Source organism: Tursiops truncatus, chromosome 12 (genome assembly GCF_011762595.2).
Source record: "Tursiops truncatus isolate mTurTru1 chromosome 12, mTurTru1.mat.Y, whole genome shotgun sequence".
Taxonomy (NCBI): Eukaryota; Metazoa; Chordata; class Mammalia; order Artiodactyla; family Delphinidae; genus Tursiops; species Tursiops truncatus.
In genome coordinates, this window is record NC_047045.1 from 43,673,530 (window position 1) to 43,694,113 (window position 20,584).

The window sequence follows — 20,584 nt, forward strand, 5'->3', positions numbered from 1 at the left end:
AGCCACTTGTGTTGTGGGATCATCTTGAACCTTTGGCCCAAGAGCTGTTCGGTGATTGTGCTTCCGACTGTCCTGTGCTACGGCTGTTTATTTTCTGCATCCAGGCTGAGGATCGTCTATACTCTGGACTCTATTGGCCCCAGTTCAGTCACCTTACAAACATTCTGGGGGGCATCCTGCTTTCTTCATCCTCCAGTAGCTCAGTGGAATTACACTTGGATTCAGGAGACCTCAGCCCTGATCTCCAGGACCTATTACTGCTAATCACAGCTTGACCTATTGAAGTGAACTTAGAGGTGACTCTGATTACAGTTCTCTGATTTCTGTATATGGTGGGGCTTTGTCAACTGCAGATGTCTTTCAGCCTCACATGTGACAAAGCCTGATTCACAAAAACGTCTACCTCCTCAATGGATCCACTTAAAAATGCCCCTTGGGTTTAAGAAAAGATTTGCTATAGGATTCCTTTAAATAACTCTTTTACTTCATTTGAATAAGATATTATTTACCAGTTTCCAGGAATGCATCTATCACAGGTAAAATGTGATATTTCTGTATAACAATATGACAGGAAGAATATCCTTAAAAACCTAAAGGCCTGCCTAGGCAGCATAATAAAAAATGATGCATATGACTAGCCTTGTTCACAAGGAAGAAAATGGCCTCATTCTTCCCCCAAGTCCTGTTAAGGCTCTATCCAAACATGGGTCACCCATTACCCAATGTCCTTTGCATTCTAGTTGCTTAGGCTTGACACCTAGATGTAACTAGAATCACTATATATATATATATATATATATATATATATATATATATATATATATATATATATATTTTTTTTTTTTTTTAAGAATAAACCCCCTTTTATATAAAAGAAAGGAAAGAAAGTAGACTCCTAGAGGGAGTCATAAGGTTGAACTTACATTTTGAAAATTGGGGGAAAAGAAGAGTAGAAGCAAGTAACCCTCAATTATCTATGTTAATCAGGGGCAAAGTTAGGTTACTTAATGCAAAAACTTTCATTTTAGACATCACATTCAATTTTTGAAATTCATTCTTTCATGATAAACATTGCTTTTACTTTTTTGATTAATACATTTTCCCATTCTCCTTCCTAAATCTCCATGTAATTTTTGTTTCCTAAAACCCCAGCAGCATTCTATAGACATGAAGAAGTTAGATCATACCTCTTCAACTAATTCATTTAATTGCCCAACTCACCCCTAAGCAATGTGCTAACCAGGAAGACAACATATTTCATCAGTGAGTATCTCTGGTTGGCAAAACTGGATCAACTAGATTCTGCTCTATCAAGGTCCTGGTTTCTGAATTTCTGTTCTTAGTGAAGCACTGTAGGGTCAGGCAGCATAGCAGAGGCACAGAGGTTTGGGTGAGTTTCTGGCTTCTTCCTCTTTCAATATTCTTTAAACATGTACAAGACTCTTCCATAACCATTTTTTTGAAAATCTCCTTTTGTCCCATTCTGTCTCCGGGTACACCATTCAAATTTTTTACCCCTTCTCCAAATTTCTCAAAAGCAAAACCTGCACTCCCATTTGCTTGAGAACTCAGTGAAATCTAACATCTGCTCCATGACTTGACTGAAATTGTTCTCATTGCTCCCCTGAAGGTCACAAGCAACTTCTAAGTTCCCACCTCCAGGAGCTATTTTTCAGTCTTTACTTGTGGAAGGCAACTTGGTTTTAATTCTCTTATCGTCTCAGGCTTCTTAAAACTCTACTCCCTTGGTCTCTGTGCCACCACATTTCCCTGATTTTCCTTATGTTTCTATGAGTCTTCTTTTTGCCTGTTTTCTCCGCACAAACATCCAGTATTGCTCAGGCCCAGAGCTTTATTGCACTGTTCTCCACCTATGTTCTCTCCCTCTGTGGTTTCATCTACACCTGTGTTTTAACAACCACATGCCTACTAATGGCTTCCAAGTTCAAATCCTTGGTTCAGATCTCCCAGTGGAGATTGAGATGCATATGCTGAACTATAGGCTAGATAACTCCACCAGAATAAACAAGAAAACTTCAAACTCTTCACATCCAGAGCTGAAATAATCATTTTCCCTTAAATTTGTTCCTGTTCCATATTCTCTGTTTAGTGTATAATACTGCTGTTCAAACAAATATTTAAACTAGAAACCTAGGTGTCATTCCTGACTTTGCATCTACCTTAATTTTCGTATGTAATCAGTGAAATCACAAATTCTGATGATTTGACTCAAAGTACTTTTAAAATCTATCCTTTTTATTACTCCAACTACTACTTTATAACTAAGGCTCTTGTCTCCACTTAAACACTGTGGCAACCTCCTCTCTCTATCACCTCGTTTACATTTGTTTTATTTTCTCTACCCCCGGAGTTATGTCCAAAATGTCTGTCTTTTAACGGAGCCCTAGCTCCTCAGAATGAAGTCCTTGACATGGAACACGGTCCCTTGCCCAACTCTATGCCCTCATTTCTTGTCACGCAACCTAACACCTTTAATTTTTTACCATTCAATCTCACTCTCCGTATTTCAGAAAACTTGAAATGTCTGTCACTTCCCATATAGCGTTCAATTTTTTGCCTTCATACTTTGCTTAGGCTGTCTCCATTCCTATCACTTATTGTCCCCTTACCTCCACCAACACCACCTCCCTGCCTAGCTTCTACTCATCCTTGGAGAATGAGCTACATATAAGTTTCTAAAGCTTTTCTGAGAGCAACGCCCCTCCACACTCCAGGTGGAGCTGAATCTCTCTCCTCCAAGACCTCAGAATGTCTTGCAGAGCTCTCCTGCATACTCATCCTTAGTCTTTAACACTGGGCCTGACAAGTGTTGGCTCTCATGAATATTTATTGAATGAGTGTGAAAGAGCAGGTTGGCTCCCTGCTGACCATGCTTTAAGCCTTGTATCAGCCTAAGATGTGATGTCACTTCTTTCCAGTATAGAGGAGACTCAGCAGTGGAGTGTGGCAAGTGATTTTATCACCATTTCCTTTTAACAGTTGAGCCTCATGATCTCGCTTGAAGTGTTAAAGCCTTGCAGAATATCAGACACATGCAGATCTAAATGCGGCCATCAAATTACGTTTCAAAATAATTTAAAATTTTTAATATTTTAAAAATATTAAAATATTTTAATTTAATACTAATTTAATATTTTAAATTAAATATTAAATTAATATTTTAAAATATTAAAATGTAATTTCAATACTTAAAAATCTTTTTAAAATAGGGCCCATTGTGGAAAATGGGTAATGTTTCCTCTGATAGAGGACACAATCAAAGGTTGCCTACAGTATTCATGTCCTTCCATGAAGTTTTCACTGGAGACACCAACAAGCAGTACCAAGATCACCTGCATGTCTAGTTTCTATCCAGACCCTGATACAGGCGTGGCAATTGATGTGAATGGTTAGGAGGTTGGTCACCAAAGAGGAGAAAAATCTAAACGCATAGGAACCACCCTTCCAATAATCAAGAGAGAACATAGTGCATTATTACACTATTTTAGCATTCTCAACTAGAAAAAAGGAACAGTGCTTCCTGTAACTCATAACTCAGCGCCTGTGCTTTGTCTCACAGGAAGCATCTGGGTGCTGCAGGTCAGAGGCTATGAAGGTCACAGTGGGCAGGTTTCACAGGGAGGGATTAAGTGTGTGGAAACTGCAAGTTTAAGGGAATAGGACATGAATACTGTTTAAGACAAGAGCAAAGAAGCTTAGACAACAGAAGAACTATCAGAAGAACTATCTGAAAAACAACAACAAAAACAAAAAACACACAAGAGGCTTTAAGAGGTAAAAACAAAATAAGATAATTACTACCTACTGTGTAAAAATGATAGAAAGGGAAAAATTGAGAAAATGAGGCTTTAACTTTAAAAAGTGACAAAAGAAATGCAGCAGAATCTGTAGATGACCAGATCTAAGTTCCTTTGCTTGGGAAGTGATGGGGAACAAAGATACTGGAAGGAGGAAGAATATTTTTTATCAGAAAGTTTTCCAGATTTATAGACAAGAAAGCATTTAATTCTTTACCTGCATAATGTTTGTTTTGTTAAATCTTATGTTAAATATCACTCATTTTCATTTAAGTTTTAAAAGTATTTAATCACCTTAAATACTTGATTCTGATAAGATAAAACTCATTAGGTTGTTCTACTTATCCTGGTTTATTTTCTAATTTGCAATATTAGCATTTGGAGATTTATATTTTACTCTCATCCAGTCGGTATCTTCCATTCAAAGTACCCTCGTGATCCTTTTCAGCCGTTGTCTAAGATCAAGTGCAAAGTACTTTCATGAAACCCAATCCCCGAACTCTCCAAGCTCCTGTGTTCCTTCAGCTACCAGAAAGACTCAAGCTTGCTCTTTTATTCCCAGGCCCTTTCTCCAAAACCTCAGCCAACAAGAGCACCCTAACAGTTTCTCAGATAACAATTTCTAAAGACTCAAGATTTCATATGGAACTAAGTTCATACAAGACAGTTTACTTTTGTCCCTCTGGTGAAACGAAGTAATAGAAAAGTACATGCACATAGTACTTTGGATGAAATAAAATGTGTTTGGTCTGAGCTTGAAAAGTCAGTTATATGATACTGATTAATATTTTACAGTAACACAGTGCATAGGTACCACTAATACAAAAGCTATAGCTTCAGAATATTTAGACGTCTTTAAAGTTTAGGATCACCAAATCATTTTATATCCCAGAAGCCCAAACTCCACATAAAACAATGTATAACCCACAGTGTTTTAGACCTCGCAGTAAAAAACTGCATGTACTGAGAAGTCAAATCTCATACTACGTTGTGGAATCCTGAATTCATCTACTTGTTAAGCAAAAACTGAGTAATATTTTTTTTTCAGTTTCTCAACTATAAACACACTTGTAAATGTTGTAAATAAAGCGTCTTATTGATGCCTAAAACTAACTCAAACACGAAACCATTATTCCAGGCTGCTCTCCTGCGGCCACAGTGAAGCAGCAGTAAAAGAAGAAAAGGCACCAGCACTTGATATTTTCTTTGGCCTCAGCATTTCTTTGCTGTTTTGGCTTGTTCACAGGTAGTAATTCCATCGATGTTCACGTAGGGCATTCCTACTATTCCAGTGAGAAGGCATTCTGTTAACGTTTCTCCACAGCCGTTGAAACAAAAATTAAGGTGCCAGGAAAAACAAAATGTTCTCTGTCCTATAGGAAAGTAGGATCTGGAGAAATCTCCCAAGCAGAGGTGTAGAAAATGACAGCCTAATCCTTTGCATTTTCCAATATCCTTTTGGTCAGGACAGAATGTGGCTTCTTGGTGCATGTGATGTGGTATGTGAATTACTTATCCATTGCTGGTGACAGATTACCACAGAAAACATTTAGTATCTCAGGGATACTGGAAAGTCAGGGATCTGAGAGTGGCTTAGCTAACAGGGTGTGGCTCAGGGGGTCTCGGAAAGTTGCAGTCAAGCCAGGGTGACCAACCATCCCAGTTTGCCTGTCATGGAGGAGTTTCCCTGGATAAAGAATTTCAGTGCTAAAACTAGGAAAGTCCCTGGAAAACCCAGACAGTTGCCCCACTGCGCCATCCACATACACACAAAAGAAATCAGGTGTCATTTGGGGCTGCAACCTCTAAAGACTTGACTGTGGCTGGAGGATCCACGTCCAAGTTCACTCATGTGGCTGCTGGCAGGAGGCTTCTGTTCTCTGCTGTATATATACCTCTCCATAGGACAAGTTCATGACATGGCTTCCCTCAGAGAGAGTGATGCTCTGCTGCCTTTTACAGCCTAATCTCCAAATCGTACAACCTCACATCTGCCTTAGTCTATTTATTAGAAGCAAAACACTTAAGTCCAGCTCACACTCGAGGGTAGGAGATGCATACCAAGAGACAAGGATCATTAAAACCATCTTGGAGACTGGCTACCACAGTAAGGTATGGTATGGTGGTCTGGATGCTAAAGGAATGTGTTGAAAACACCACAGGTAGGTGTCCGGGTGAGGTCCTTTCATGTTTTCATTCAACAAGCATTTATTAGGGACCAGATACCAGGTTAAGAACTCTCGTTTGAGTTTATCCCAGGAGAATCATGAGAGCAGAGCAGTGCCCAAGGCAATGCGCACTCTAACAAATTATTCCCTCAGCAGTTTATATGGGAGACATTGGGCTTAAAAGAATTTCAAGGTTAACCTGGAAAGGGAAAAGTAAGTATAAAAAGCTAAAAGTAAAATAAAGAGACCATGATATTTTATAGCTTCTCCGGAAACTTAATAGGCCAAACTCTCAGTGTAACGCAACGTAATACACAGGCTCTAGAACCAGACTGCCTGGGTTCAAATCCCAGCTCTACTGTCTTCTAACTACATGACTCCGGCCAAGCTACAGCTCTCAACTGGGGACAATAATGGTACCTACCTCATGGAGTTGTTGTGAGGGTAAAAGAAGCTAATCTTGGAGAGTCTAGAACAGTGCTCGACACACAACAGGCAACTGTGAGCCTTTATTACCAATCATCACCATTCTTTCCCCGGTTTTTTTGGTACGTGGGCCTCTCACTGTCGTGGCCTCTCCCGTTGTGGAGCACAGGCTCCGGACGCGCAGGCTCAGTGGCCATGGCTCACAGGCCCAGCCGCTCCGTGGCATGTGGGATCCTCCCGGACCAGGGCACGAACCCGTGTCCCCTGCATCGGCAGGCAGACTCTCCACCACTGCGCCACCAGGGAGGTCATCACCATTCTTGAAGCCAATGTCCCTCAGTTCTATACCACTGTGCTTTTAGTTCTCTATCTCTTCTATAGATCATTTCTCCTCTAACTCAATTTTGTCTGCCATTCCTCTTCCCATTCCTGTGTTTCTCAGGTTCCTCGCTCCAAACCACTTCATTCCCCACACATTCTCCCTGGGAGATGCCATCTTCACACACCACCACCACAGTTTGAACCACCAACTGTGTGCCAAAGACTTCCAAAACCCATTTGCCTGTTCACACTCCTCTCCTGTAGGCTTTAAGTATCAGCTAGACTCATAAGCAGTAGGAACACAACAGATCTAAAACTGACAACACTACGTTTCCTGCTCCATTTCTTACCCACTGTTTCCCCTTCTTGGTAACTGGTGTCACTATCTTCCTACTTGCTCAAGCCAGAGTTCCACCCAAGAGTCATCCCAACTGATTCCTTAAGTCACACTCAGCATTCAATCGGTCACCCCATCTTATCCCTTATAAATCTTTTCAATCAATCTCTGTCCCACTGCTTCCATCTAATGCCTCAGCAAGACGTTCCCACCCCCAAGGGAGTTGACATAGTATGGGCAAAGGACATGGGCTCCAAATCCCAACGTTGTTACTTCTGTTTACATGACTCCTCTAAGCCTCAGGATCCTCTCTATTAAAAACAAAAAAACAAAACACCAAAAACAAAACCTCTGGCCACCAGCGAGGGACATTAAGACCCCCCACTCAAGGCTCCCACAGTAGTCTCTATTGGGGGCTGATATCTGACTATCTCCACTGTGCTGTGGACCCGTTGAGGGTAGAGGTTTGCGTCCGTGGTGCTATACACCGAATAAAGTGGGAGCCTGGCCCAGAAAGCCTCAAAAGTGCGGAATAAATTGCATTGAGGTACGTAGGCCTTGAGCTTGTCCAGCACCCAGTGTTAGAACCATCACTGCTCCCTTGTCAACTGCATCCCTGAGCCCAGGGCATGGATGTTCACCATACCACCCGCATCTGTCCACCATGAATGACTTAACTAACCATCTGCTGACCATTTTACATGAAACCGCATTTTACCAATCATAAGCATATATGCATTACATGGAATATATTTTCCTTTTTTTAATTGACTAATCAAATCCATAATAAAACCACTTTAATTTGATAAGAATCATACCTTTTATATAAAATTTTTCTTCAAAGATAGGGAATTGGTGAGTAAATAGTATTCATTACATTTTTTTCTCTTAAAAAATGTAATAATACCTTATGTAATTTTTTTTTCACTTCAGGCCTGACAGCTATGATAATGATCTGACTTAACATTGAAAAAGAAATATTATTTTTGCTGGTATAAGCCCTTGAAGTATAATTTGGTTTCACGCTGGGAAAAAAGTATGATAAAAGTATGTTATCAAGCCTTCTCAGTTCTCAAACTACAAATATAAATTCTGAGGCCTTTGCAGCACTGACAAAGCAGGCGATTCAGGTGTCCAATATCATGAGTAGGTAGGAATATCCCCGCTGTGGCTAAATACCACAACTATGACATTTTTCTTCAGAATCCACAGCTCTGCCCAGGCTTCCCAATCCCTGGATGCACCTCGACATTCTGAACTATTATGTGAATCTGACTGCTGAATTCGTTTACACCTAAGAAAATGTTTTTGTTAAATTCAGGTCGTTTCTATGTTTGTGATCTCAGAGCAACTGACATCTGACAACTTGTCAGAAACAGCAAAGATACTTTCTAGAAAGGACAACCTTCCATTGGTCACAGATTTGGTAATAGAGGAGATCTCTAACACAATGTCATCTTTGGTCTACTTTGGATATCTTCCCACAATCACTCAGACATGGTAAATGACTTTATCGGTGACATGGTAAATACTCTCAGAAAGGACAAGTCTATCAGTGTTTACATTAACCTGGGTAATTAGAGCCAGTGTGAGGTATAGTTAGACCAGAATCAGAAAGAAATGAAATGAAACTAAGTTTTAAAAAGTCTTTGCCCAAAGAGAGCAAACATATATTTAACTTTGGAGCGTGAGGAAGGTTTCTAAAATCTTTTTTCTAAAGAGAATTTCTTCTTCTCCTAGGCAAGCTGTGTGTTATTATTTCTCAGTATTTTGGTCCCTTATTTCTAAACTTTAAGCCTTATCCTTTGTCTTTTGGAAATTTGAAAAGACAGCAGGATATCATTGATCAAATTAGATGTGGCAAGCAACAAAAATAATAATAATACAACGGATTCATGACATAACCCTATTAAAAATATGACCCTATTAAAAATATAAAAGAAGAACCACCCTTTATAACTTTGTTAAAAGACACTTAAGCACAGGTTTTGTTTCTTATTCCTCCCTCTGCCCTCCAATTTATAATGCACAGTGGGAACCAATTAATGATTATTGTAATGATGATTCTCAGAATTAGCCAAACTCCCTTGAAAATTTTTAATAAAAATTGTTGTCCTTTTTATTATCTGCAGATCATTTAAACTTGTAAAAGTGTTTAGAAAATGTAAATAAACATAAAGAAGAAAACATAGGACATACCTAATTTCACTTCCCTATAAAAATCACTTTAACATTTAGAGATGGTTCTTATTTCTCTAACTTTTAAAAAAAAGTAAATATTATACTATACCTATATTTTTATAACCATCTAAAATAGTTCATGTTGTATGGTACTTGCACAAAAACAGAAAGATGGATCAATGGAACAGGATAGAAAGCCCAGAGATAAACCCACGCACATATGGTCACCTTATCTTTGATAAAGGAGGCAGGAATGTACAGTGGAGAAAGGATAGCCTCTTCAATAAGTGGTGCTGGGAAAACTGGACAGGTACATGTAAAAGTATGAGATTAGATCACTCCCTAACACCATACACAAAAATAAGCTCAAAATGCATTAAAGACCTAAATGTCAGGCCAGAAACTATCAAACTCTTAGAGGAAAACATAGGCAGAACACTCTATGACATAAATCACAGCAAGATCCTTTCTGACCCACCTTCCAGAGAAATGGAAATAAAAACAAAAATAAACAAATGGGACCTAATGAAACTTCAAGGCTTTTGCACAGCAAAGGAAACCATAAACAAGACCAAAAGACAACCCTCAGAATGGGAGAAAATATTTGCAAATGAAGCAACTGACAAAGGATTAATCTCCAAAATTTATAAGCAGCACATGCAGCTTAATAACAAAAAAACTAACAACCCAATCCAAAAATGGGCAGAAGACCTAAATAGACATTTCTCCAAAGAAGATATACAGACTGCCAACAAACACATGAAAGAATGCTCAACATCATTAATCGTTAGAGAAATGCAAATCAAAACTACAATGAGATATCATCTCACACCAGTCAGAATGGCCATCATCAAAAAATTTAGAAACAATAAATGCTGGAGAGGGTGTGGAGAAAAGGGAACACTCTTGTACTGCTGGTGGGAATGTGAACTGGTATAGCCACTATGGAAAACAGTATGGAGATTACTTAAAAAACTACAAATAGAACTACCATATGACCCAGCAATCCCACTACTGGGCATATACCCTGAGAAAATCATAATTCAAAAAGAGTCATGTACCACAATGTTCATTGCAATTCTATTTACAATAGCCCAGAGGTGGAAACAACCTAAGTGTCCTTCATCGGATGAATGGATAAAGAACATGTGGCACATATATACAATGGAATATTACTCAGCCATAAAAAGAAACGAAATTGAGCTATTTGTAATGAGGTGGATGGACCTAGAGTCTGTCATACAGAGTGAAGTAAGTCAGAAAGAGAAAGACAAATACCGTATGCTAACACATATATATGGAATCTAAGAAAAATAAAAAATGTCATGAAGAACCTAGGGGTAAGACAGGAATAAAGACACAGACCTACTAGAGAATGGACTTGAGGATATGGGGAGGGGGAAGGGTAAGCTGTGACGAAGCGAGAGAGTGGCATGGACATATATACACTACCAAATGTAGAATGGATAGCTAGTGGGAAGCAGCCACATAGCACAGGGAGATCAGCTCAGTGCTTTGTGACCACCTAGAGGGGTGGGATGGCGTGGGTGGGAGGGAGGAAGGGAGACGCAAGAGGGAAGAGATATGGGAACATGTGTATATGTGTAACTGATTCACTTTGTTATAAAGCAGAAACTAACACACCATTGTAAAGCAATGATACTCCAATAAAGATGTAAAAAATAAAATTAAATAAATAAGTAAATAAATAAAAATAAAATAGTTCATGTTGATATCTTGCCTAGTGAAATCATTATGGAGAAGGAAACAATAATAAAAAAAAGAGCCATTGAGGGCTTCCCTGGTGGCGCAGTGGTTGAGAGTCCACCTGCCGATGCAGGGGACACGGGTTCGTGCCCCGGTCCGGGAAGATCCCACATGCCACGGAGCGGCTGGGCCCGTGAGCCATGGCTGCTGAGCCTGTGCGTCTGGAGCCTGTGCTCCACAACGGGAGAGGCCACAACAGTGATAGGCCCACGTATCGCAAAAAAAAAAAAAAAAAAAAGAGCCATTGATACTCTTCAGTGCCTCACATGGAGCACTTACACAAATGCTCAATAAAAATGAATGAATGAATGAATGTCTGAATTGACTTATGAATAATTTTCTTTGTGGAATTTTGAATGGTTGTTTTAATGTAGTGCTCACTTACTGGCATTTTTAATAGCCCTTTGCTAAGCTTCCCAGTAACCTGAGAAGATAGGTTTTGTCCTCCATCGCCACCATTTCAAAGGTCTCTGAGAGAATGAAGAACCTGCCCAAGTTTTAGAGCCAAGATTCAAACTCAAACAGAATGGAATCAAAAACCTACACAGTTCTTTCTACCATAACACAGTGCCTTTTAAATATTGCTAATATATTGAAGTGAAGCGTTGTTGAAAAGACATCCCTATGACCTACAATAAAGGGAATCACATATAGACAAGCTTTTCAGAACTGTGCACTGCACGTACAATTACTGTCTTCCCTGGTGTTACAGTACAGCTGTTACCATCCATTTGTGTGCTGGCTGTTTCACACTGCACTGCTGGGGTCACTGAAATCACAGACACATTCACTCAGAAGAAAATGAGTGGATTTTCTTTTTCTTTTTGAGAAAGCTTTTTACATTAATCCAATAATCCCACGGCTGATTTGCCATTGAAATCTGAAGCAGAGCTTCTTTTACTGGGAAATTCCTAACTCTGAAAAAAAAATTAAATTAGCCAATACGATATTTTTATTGCCCCTTCCTTAACTTTCTAAAAAATAGAAGTATGTGAGTGTGTGTGGTTGGGAGGGTGGAGGTGGGGAAGTGGGAGTCAAGGAACAGATGGATCCTTTCAGCAAAATGAATATTATTTTACCTCTGAGGAAAACTACGAGGAAGATTCCGTAAAAGCAAAGCAAAGTGTGAAAATTTGTTTGCTTAGTAATAGCTAAAAATAATTTTTTTAAAGTGGGATTTTGGATACGTATCATTATACTTTCATCAAAACCTATAGAACGTACAACACCAAGAGTGAACCCGAATGTAAACTATGGACTGTGGGTGATAATGATGTGTCAACGTAGGTTCATCAGTAGTAACCAATATCCCACTCTGGTGAGGGACGTTGATGGTAGGGGAGGATACATGTGTTGGGGGCAGCAGTTTTATGGGAATTCTGTACTTTCCACTCAGTTTTGCTGTGAACCTAAAATTGCTCTAAAAAACAGTTGGTTATTTTTCTTTTTTAAGTAGATTGGCATGACACAAATAAATGTACTCTCTAGCTTTTAAGAGAAGTAAAAGATGTTTTTCTCATTCCAGTGGGATAGAGACATATTTAAATATGTATGTATGTACATATATAACTGGCCTTGCAGCTTACTTATTTATGAGAGGTGATCCCATAGCCATAGAATTCTGCCTTAGTTCTCGCCAGTCCTGAATAATGACATCACAACCTCACATTATTCAGCCCAACACAGCATCAGCATCACCTAGGAACTTGAATTTCAGGCACTACTCAGACCCACTGAATCAAAAACTCTGGTGCTGGAGCCTGACAATCTGTTTTTCAACAAGCCCTCCAGGTAATTCTGATGCACACCAAAGTTCAAGGACCATTGCTTTAGACTTCAACGTTACTGCGTTCCCTAGCCAAATCATTCTTACTCTGAGTTGAAAGGGACCACAGAGATCCAGCACTTTTCTTCCACAAACATGGGACCAAGGATCAAGAGTTCAATCATCTGTAAAAATGGAAAAACAATACCTACTTCACAAGATTCCTATGGTAATTAATGAGTGAGTACATATAAAATACTTAGAACAAAGCCTGGCGTATATGTGCCCAATAAATACTAGCTTATTATCGTTATCATTGCTACCATGATATGGTAGCATAGTTCATGAAATGGTTCATGAGCATAATTAAAAAACTATGTTGGGACAAGTGAACTTCGATTCTGTCAACTGCTCTTAAATTCTTTATTGAGGGGAAGTGTTTATATGCCTTTCATTGTTAGTAACCTGTGGACCCTGAGGCAGCTCCACGCAGGTTTCTTACTGTCTAGCACCATAGGCCACGGATGATGTCCTCTCCTCGGCAGGGGTGCAGTGTGAGAGTGATGATGAACCAGCCTCCCTGGACAAGGTGTTGAGAGCAGGTGAATAACGTCAGAGCTCTTAAACAGGTACTCAAGTTATTGGGGAAGGGAGAGGTGGTGCCAAACAGCTAAGGGGAATGTTGTAAAGACACATTAAAGAAACAAACTACGTAGGGAAATGAAATTAAGTCATGTAGCCTAGCTGTGGAGACCCAAACAGGGTATTTTCTACAGCTAAAAGGAGTAATGATGCAATGAAGGAGGGAAGACCAGGGACAACAGAATGAATGGTAGGGATCAAAGACGGGACCTTCAGATGGGTGCATGGCCTCATCAAGAAGGCCACTGCTGTTACCTGGACTCTTAAGATTCAGATCAGACTGATTTAAGCCCCCGTGACCCAATGCCCTCCTGAGATTACTGTGCCTTTCCAGTGGACTCACAGTCTTACGGTACTCGTGAAATTAACGTAGCTTACGGATTAATAGTAATAGCTAACACACTTACCAAACTGGGCACTGTTCTCTGAGCCGTACAGATAATACCGTGTTTAATATTCACAACAACCTTAGGGGGACTATTACTATTATCAGAGGAAACTGAAGTACAGAGAAGATAATAACTTCCCGAGATTAACAGAGCTGGTAAGTGTTGTTGCTAAGATCCAAGCCCAGGCAGTTTGGCTCCAGAGCCCAAGTTCTTGTCCATTAAGTTTTGCAGCCCTGTCCTGCAGGGCTGTTTCTGTTTTGCACCTCATAGACCTTGAATGAAATAACCTCTTTATTTGATTTACCAAAAAAAAAAAAAAAAAGAGAGAGAAAAGAAAAACAAGGTCACACAAAACATTTATGTAGCAGACTTTATTTATCCTTTATTAGAGGATGGAACAAGTCTGCCTTACAGCTATTAAAACAACTTAAGACTGAATTGTAAACACCAGGGTACCTAAAAGGCCTTCCTTTTTTTCTGTTCTCACCTTCCAGACTGAACCTTCTGAAAGAACCTAGGGCCTCCTTCTCACACTCTATTGGGCCACTTAACCTTTTTTATAAAGAAAGGAAAAAAAAAAAAAAACAGTTTGTTCCCGAAGAATAATCCTGACACTTGCCACCAAGGTGATTATTTTTATTTACCCTTGTCGCCCTGGCATTCAGAAACCAGAGAAAACCGAAAGGCAGTTTTAAGTAAACGCCCTCTAAAGGGCTGAGAAGCTGGAATTACATTAACAATAGTCCCTCACACACACCTGGCTTCACCTGAGCGCAGCGTGAAAAGGACTGTTGTTCACGGTTTTTCTTAGGTCATATGCACACATGTCAAGGGACAACTGTGTCAGCAGCAGCAGGTGCAACATCTTTGAACACTGATACCACATGGGCCTCAGTAGACTCCAGAATGCGTTCCACAGGGATGCCTCCTAGAGCACCTGGCACTGCAGGCACACGGCGTCTTGCTCTCGGGTATTAAAGTTCAATGGAGCAATTTAAGGAGCCCAGTCAGGGACAGGATCATAGGTATGCAACCTTTGCAACTGCACAGAGCCCTACCCTCAGAAGGGCCCTGAAACTTGATTTAATTCTCTGCCATCGCTGTCGTGAAATTCTTAATAACTTCTGAAGAAGGAGCCCCGTATTTTCATTTTGCACTGAGCCCTGCTCATTCTATTGCCAGCACTGGCCCAGGTGGGTGCCCTGCATCTTCTCATCTGCTAGGTCAGCAAAATACCTTTTAAAGGGACAGGAAAGTGAGTTAAAACTGTCAGAAGATATTAAGCCAAACAGCCTCTCAGCTTGATCACATACCAACTAGAATTCGACTTTGAATGGCATCAGGTACCTCGGAGCTGTCTCCTCAAAGAAGAGCCCAGATACTGTAAGCCCATCTACAAACTGTTACCAACCCTCAAAGAGAGAGACACAGAAACTGAGACTGAGCATACAGAAATGTTTTTAACAATTTGACGTTGCCACAATATTCAAATACATGATCTATTTTCTAGTCATTTGCATTGTATTTTATAAAAAGTGGACTCCGTGACAGATGGGAAGGGAGGGGGGAATACACTAGTCCTTGCCACAGATGTTTTGAAAAGTCCTGCCCAAGAGTCAGAATCTCTTTTCCAACAAAGACTAGGGAACAGGTCAGGAACACCAAGAAAAGAGACACCACCAATGAATTGTCAGATTAAGATACTGCCCTTAGGAATTCAGGGCTCTGGGACTTCCGACGGAGACTTACAAAACACCTAAAATATTTTAGAAACTGGCTCTTGTCTAACAGCTGCCATAGAAAACATACTTCATTTCTTGGAAAGTCTTCTTGATGTTATCAAATTTGAAGTATATTCTTTAGACTCAAATGGAGGGCAACAGTAGTTTTATATTCCTACCATCTTCAGGTCCACAATTAGATGTTAGCAAGCGGTATGCTCTAGGCTGGAAACTGGCCTTTCCACACCCCAGGAAGGCCAGCTAGACTCAGGGAATTGTTTACTGCCCTAGTGCGCTGGTGCTAATTAAAGACTGCATATGAGGGCTTCCCTGGTGGCGCAGTGGTTGAGAGTCCGCCTGCCGATGCAGGGGACACGGGTTCATGCCCCGGTCCAGGAAGATCCCACATGCCGCGGAGCGGCTGGGCCCGTGAGCCATGGCCGCTGAGCCTGCAAAGACTGCATATGAAAACATACTAACACAATTTATATTCTCTGGAACTCAATTAATTTTCTAGGCAGTATTTGCTTCCTCTCTGGGAGGAGGATGACTCCCAGTAAGCTTACATTCCACGTAGGTGGAACTAGGTCAAACGAGGCTGCTTCCAGCCTAGTGAAGGAAACTTCACGTCCTCTCCTGAGCTTTATAAGTCACACTCTTCTCTGCGGAGCAGACAAAAAGAGGCAGAGCAGTGACCAGGGCTCATCAGATTGTTGTTACCAAACAGAGCTTTGGCAAGATGCCATCTGCTCACACCCAGGGGTGCTCCATGAAGTAGCCCCCAAAACTCATTCTTGTGTCTACTAAGAGGTCGTTTGTTGGGTTTTTTGTTCATAACTTTACACCCTCAGGAGAAATTCCTCTCTGTCCTTATTACAAGCAATAGTTAAGTTTTTTCTGTCCATTTAGTTTCTCTATGTCATGGACTCTCTAAGTTATATAAGTGATCAAGCAGCGTTCTCTTTCTTCTCGGCTGCTAGGATACCAATTAGTATCAGATTCCCGGTCCTTTTGTACATACTATGTAGGCTTTTATGGAATGTGTTTTTACATTTGGTTTGTTCTTAGCTCTGTATTACATATCGCTCTAGCTTGCTTTCTCTTTCCTGAACTACTTATAATTTATATCTCACTGTAAAATACTTCAGTTGCTGTTGGAAGAAAATATCAGGAAAAGAGAGACCGGAGAAGAAAGAGGTGGGACACAAATAGGGTAGACGGGAGAAGAGGAAGAAGGAAAAAGGGAGGGAGGATGGAAGGAATTTAGGAAAAAAGAGAAAAGGCAAGGCAGGGAGGGGCCGTATTCTTATGGCAATGAACTGAAGAGTCTCACAGAATTCACACATTGAAAGGGTCATAGAAAAGGAAGTGGAGGATAGATTACTCTGGGCTTCAATCACGTAGAAATAATTCCAAAGCTGAAATCTGAGAATTGCCCTCCAACTGTGTTGCTCACTATCGCTCTTAGAGTATGTCCAAGTTCAAATGTAACAAGATACGGAATGAAGATTTTCCTATTGTTTCAGAAGTTTGGCTTCAAATCCGAAAGCTTCAAATCTAAGGACCAAAGTGGAGTATTATCCCCTTCCCCATTTAGAAAAAGAGGTCCTAGACACATCCCCACAGAACTTAACTAAGAAGTGGTCAAACTGCTTTCTTCAACTACAGAGTCCATCAGCCTGGAGGAGCTGAAGATGCAATAGAGGAGATTTTTCTTGAAAGACACTGGTAGGAATGAAGAGAGCTTAATGTTTTCTCTCACCTCCTGTTGGGATGCTTCCTTTCACACACACACACACACACACACACACACACACACACACCTCAAGCCCTGAGAGAAACTCTCTTTGAGATTGGAATTATCTTCTCTAAGTGTCTGGTACCTCAGCCTCCAGCTGGATATGTACAGAGCTGCAGAATCTCGGAGGCTTGTCCTTCAGAGAAGACTTGGGAAAATGTGACATGCTGACAAGTGTCTCCAGGACTTTGGGGCTACACCTGAAGAGAGAGACTGATGGCTGCCTCTCCTTAGAGAAGTCTGAGGATGGGAGGCTGGTTGGAGGAAACTAGAACAGAGGATGAGGAAAGAAGGCAGCAGTGGGGGGTAACCTACACTTCCAGAGTTTTCCTTTAGGCCAAGAGAAAGTTGCAGGAGGGACCCAGGCTCTAGCCATCTTGAAAGGATCCCAGCGGAGAGGGCAGTCCACAGGGTGGAGGGAACTACAGAGGTGTACCTCTGAAGCAGGAGAGGAGGAAGGTTCAGAGAACTGACCCAGAGGAAGCCTCACCTGTGAGGGATTTGCACTGTGGACATCCCCTGAGGGGCCTCCCCGAAGAACCCACCAATGCACCTAGCAGGAAAGCAAGCGTTGGGCATCCACCATAAAGAGGGATGACAGCTGGACCAGGGCACAACAGTCAGGCAGGGGGCCCTTTGCTCCTTTCCTCTGATGCCTGGGAAAGCAGAGGCCATGCCTGGGTTAGGCCTTAGTTAGGGAGAAGTGATACTGCTCCGAATTTAGTGCCAGCTTAATTTTTTTTAATTAAATTTTTTTCATAGCTGGGAAAAAAAGAAAAAAAAAAAGACTGTTCTAATACCTAAAAGCAACTATAAAAGCAATGGGATCTCTGGTTCCTGGGAAGGGAACTCTAAAAGGCAGTAGGAGGAAAAAAGTTTTCCTGATTTATACCCTCAGGTCCCACCCATTCGCCCATTCAATAAATCATTTACATAACTTTAAGGATTCTGATTCAAAAGACAAAACACTTGAAACGTTACCAAAAAGAAGACTGAGAAACCTAGTAATATAAAGCACCCACATTCTCCTCAGAACTCTAATGTGTTAACTAAAAATTAAATCGATAATATTATCTCACACCTTATTTTTTCTCTTTCTCAGGTAAATGGTTGAGCATCCCTCTTCCTTCTCCTTTCCCAGATTCCCCCATTTTTAGTTTACTTTTTCTAATTAGTTTAATTAGAGTAAAGAAAAAAAGGACAAATAACAAAGGCAGGAGTTTGTAAGTTTCAGAAAATTAGTACGGTTTCTAAATTCATAGGGTATAGTAGTTATAATAACTCAGTTACAGAGACATTTTCATACAACAGTGAATTCATTCAATTTTGTATGCAGCCCTATATGCTGTGACTTGCTTAGAGGACTTACTCCCCAGAACAGAAGGTTTATAAGCCATATATGCATAGTGACTTAGACTATATCACTTTCAACAATGTAGCTTCATGAAATCAGCCCTCACCAAGCTCCTTTCTCAAAGCAGCTTCATATTCTTGCTGCAGTCAGCAGTGCCAAATGTTTCACCATTTGGATAAAAAATTCTCCACTGAGAAATCCTAAATCATTTGAAAATTGCTTTCATGACTATACCCTAAATTGGCCCTCCAAATTTTTTTCTCTCCATAAAATTGAGTTTTCAAAATGAGTGTAGTTTATTTTCTTTCCTAATGACTACTTCCAAAATCTCTGCATACAGGCTGTTTTAACTGGGTGGAAACAGGTGGCTGGAGCTGGAAAAACTGGGGCCTATGTCTCCAGCCCACTGAAACCTGTTTCCTCCCTGGCAGCAGCTATCCTTCTGAGCATAAACCATGAATCCTCCGCACTAATAATACAATTAATCAGTGACTGCTTTTAGATAAATGCATGTAAAATCTAGAATGCATGATTAAAATTAGACAAAAATTGGACAGTAGAGTAAATCAATTTTTATGGACTGTGTGTGACCCTAACTGGTAAAAACCTTCCAATCTACAAATTGTTCCAGAAATCCATAAATGAATAAATAAATCAGTAGGTGATTTCATATAAATTTTCTGATACTCTTCTATTTACACGCACTACGTCACAAATGATTACAGATCTTAGTGCCTTAAAACAACTGTTTCATTTGAGGCAGTATTTTGTGGATCAAAGATGTAGGAAGGGCTTGTCTGGGCGGTTCTCAATTGGGTTGTCTCAGGAGGTGGCAGTGAGATGTGGGCTGGGATCAACCGAAGGCTCTACTGGGCCGGCCATCCAAGATGTCCCCCTCACAAGGCCGGCAGCTAAGCATTGAGCTGGGGACAACCAGAGTGCCAACACATGGCTTCTCCCACACGGCAGTCTCGGGGCTGGACCACATAGCAGCTACTTCCCCCAGAGTGAGCTTCCTAAGAAAAACTGGAAGAAGTTGTGTGGCTTTTTCTGAGCAAGCTTCAGAAGTTCCCCAGTGTTGTTTCCACTGCAATCTGTTGCTTAGAAGCTAGTTACTATGGATAACCCAGATTCCACAGGAGAGGACATAGATCCCACCTCCCCATGGGAGGAATGTCAAAGAACGTGAGGACCTGTCTAAAACTGCCACGTTTCAGTTCATCTATTATCAGGAAATAATCCCCCCACCTGTTTGCTTACGAACTGCCCACCATGCAAAAGAAAACTTCTGAACTTACATTACCCTTTAAAAATCCTGGCTGAAATGTAAAGCATTTGAAAATACAAGATTTAATTAGTTAGTTTAAAGCAAACATTTCTGGTTTTGGTTTTGTTTGGGGGTTTGGGGGTGTCCACAGATATTTTGTTTATTTTTACCTGGATGGCACAGATGAAATTTAAACATTTTTTAATGGGTTGGACACTGTTTCACTGGGACTGAGACATCTCTATGAATAATTCAACTAATGAATTTGGTTCTAAGACATGGCTTGGTTAGTATTTTGACACCATCAATTCAAACAAATTTTCCAAATAGAGCTCCATTCTACTAACTATAAAATAATGAATCGCTAGGTTACTGACAATACAAAGGTCAATTAAAAGCTTCTCTACCCCTTTGGCAATGTGCAAGTCATTATCGTTTTTCCACCGCTCTGAAGTTCTCTTGCTTTGCGTTATCCTTTTCCCAGGCAGACTAGAAACACTTGAGTAACTCTAAGATGAATTCATGATCTTTCCAGTGGAACCTCGAATCTAAGGGTTTGGGCATTTCTAAAACTCACTTTTCACCCAGAAGGAATAGCATACCCCATGTTTCCCGTCCCACTCGCCCTGT

The 20,584-nt window shown here is 40.6% G+C and overlaps 2 long non-coding RNA genes across 2 annotated transcripts in view; one reads left to right on the forward strand and one right to left on the reverse strand.

The window, feature by feature from the left end:
• LOC141276015 (uncharacterized) overlaps positions 1 to 20,584 on the reverse strand; it is a 1,017,885-nt gene that overhangs the window by 711,169 nt on the left and 286,132 nt on the right. The window lies entirely within an intron of this gene.
• LOC141276016 (uncharacterized) lies at positions 12,924 to 13,967 on the forward strand. The gene is made up of 3 exons (XR_012324789.1): positions 12,924 to 13,023; positions 13,329 to 13,412; positions 13,898 to 13,967. It is a non-coding gene; the product is annotated as an uncharacterized lncRNA (long non-coding RNA).